This window comes from Perca fluviatilis, chromosome 1 (assembly GCF_010015445.1).
Source record: "Perca fluviatilis chromosome 1, GENO_Pfluv_1.0, whole genome shotgun sequence".
NCBI classification, from domain to species: domain Eukaryota; kingdom Metazoa; phylum Chordata; class Actinopteri; order Perciformes; family Percidae; genus Perca; species Perca fluviatilis.
The window spans coordinates 3,695,249-3,697,748 of NC_053112.1; positions in this window are offsets into that span (position 1 = coordinate 3,695,249).

Genomic DNA, 2,500 nt, shown 5'->3' on the forward strand with positions numbered 1-2,500 from the left:
GAGCCGCAGCACCATTTTACAACAAATGCCTTATCACGCTGATGTGACCGAGCCCGACCCGACCCCGACCATAATTTCTAAATATCTGTCTGAACCCGGCCCGGCCTCGGCCTCGTGTCGGGTATCCATGCCTTATGGTGAATTCATAAGAATATTTAAAGGTTGAGGCTATTTGCACCCCTGGTACAATTAGCAGTATGCTATTTGCACCCCTGTGCATTTACAGTACCTTGGCATATATTTAGACACAGTTATCCATACTACTCATGTATTACACCTTTTTGGAATATTATCGCCCTGACATTCTTACCCTAACCATAACCATCCCACTCCTCTTGCCTAAACCTAACCAACCCAACCAGAGCAGGCTTATTCATGAGTCTTCCCCTACCACCCTGCAAAAAAAAAAAAATAATTCGCGGATCCTGACTTGCGCAATTGCATACAAATTATCCAATTTAAATTTAAAAAAATAAGATCACCACACAGGAGATTCGATCTTCAAAGTCCCATACAAAAGGTAAGCACAGTAACCACTCACCTAGCAGCTCTTTCAGGAAGTTGTATAACTTTTTACCACTTGGTTTCTTCAAGCCTCGGTTGCTAGGTAACCATACTGTACACAAAAAAATAGGTACTAACTAACAAACTAACGGTTGTATGCTTTCACTGAAGACAGAAAGCGCAACTGTAGTATCCATTTTCCGCTAGAAATTCAATTGTTATAAACTTTAGAGACTAAACTTCCCTAATATGCCAGTTTCTGCGGTCATGGAAGATGAATGTCCGCCATGATTTCGGTGCACGCGAGCAACGTTTTTTTGTTGTTACGTCACAGGGTGTAAATAGCTCAGCTGTGTGGCCGAGGCTATTTGTACCGGGGGTGCAAATAGACACTCCGAAATTTAAATTATTATATGATAAGAATTGTCTGATGAAAAGAAAATTGCAGAAAACAAAAATATAGTGATAGACTGTGGATTTCAAAAGGATTACAAAATGCCTGTAAAAAAAAATTAAGATTATGAGAATTTGTAAGAGAGAATACTATAGTAAACTATTAGATAATAATAAAAATAATATGAAGGGTATATGGAATATACTAAATAGTATTATAAGAAAGGGCATAAGACAGTCTAACTATCCCCAGTATTTCACTTGTAATGAGGATGTGGTCAATCATTTTAATACATATTTTGCAAATGTTGGACCAGATTTAGCTGGGAAAATTTTTATTCCGCAGATAATCGATAACAGATATAATGATCTTATTGAAAGAAATCAATTTTCAATGTTTCTTAAAGCAGTAGAAGAAAAAGAAGTAATATATATTGTTAAAAAATGCAAAAATAAAGCATCTACTGATTGTAACGAAATAGAAATTAAGATAGTAAAAAATTTAATTGAGGAGATCTCAAAACCATTAACTTATATTTTTAATTTGTCATTTCAAAATTTCAATTTGGTAAATTTCCAACTAAAATGAAAAAAGCAAAAGTCTGGAGATAAACACAACTTCAATAATTATAGGTCAGTATCTCTACTGTCACAATTCTCAAAAATTCTAGAAAAACTCTTCAATGACAGATTGGACAAATTCATAGATAAATACAAATTACTTACTGATAGTCAACATGGATTCAGAAAAATAGGTCAACATCACTAGCTTTAACTGATCTCATTGAAGAAATCACAAATTCCACAGACAAAAAGAAATATGGAGTTGGGGCATTTATTGTTTTGAAAAAAAGCATTTGATACAATTAATCATGAAATATTAATTTACAAATTGGAACGGCTCAGGATTAGGGGGATAGTGTTGAATTGGTTAAGTAGTTATTTAAAAGACAATTGTGAAGTTGGGAGATTATACATCTGAATGTTTGGACATTGCGTGTGGTGTCCCCCAGGGGTCAGTATTGGGACCGAAACTCTTTATCCTCTATATAAATGACATATGTAAAGTATGTGAATTACTGAAATTTGTATTATTTGTATTATTATTTTTCATAATCACTTATACAAATAAAACAGTGGTTTGACAAAAATAAGTTATCATTAAATGTGAGTAAAATCAAATTCATGATATTTAGCAATTGTAAATCAAATAATCAAGCTCAGTTACAGATAGAAGGTGTCAATATAGAAAGAGTATATGAAATGAAATTCCTTGGAGTGATTATAGATGACAAGATTTGCTGGAATTCTCACATAAAATGTATCCAACCAAAACTGTCTAGAAGTATTTCAGTCTTAGCTAAAGCAAAGCACATTTTAGACTACAAATCACTCCACATTTTGTATTGCTCAATGGTGTTACCTTATTTAAATTTAATTTAAAAAAGAGGTTGGGGAAAACACATATCAAAATGCATTGAAATCGTTAATTATACTTCAAAAAAGAGCAATGAGAATAATTCATAACACTGGATTTTTGGAACACACCAATTCATTATTTTCACAGTCTAAAGCATTAAGATTACTTGATCTTGTCAAATTT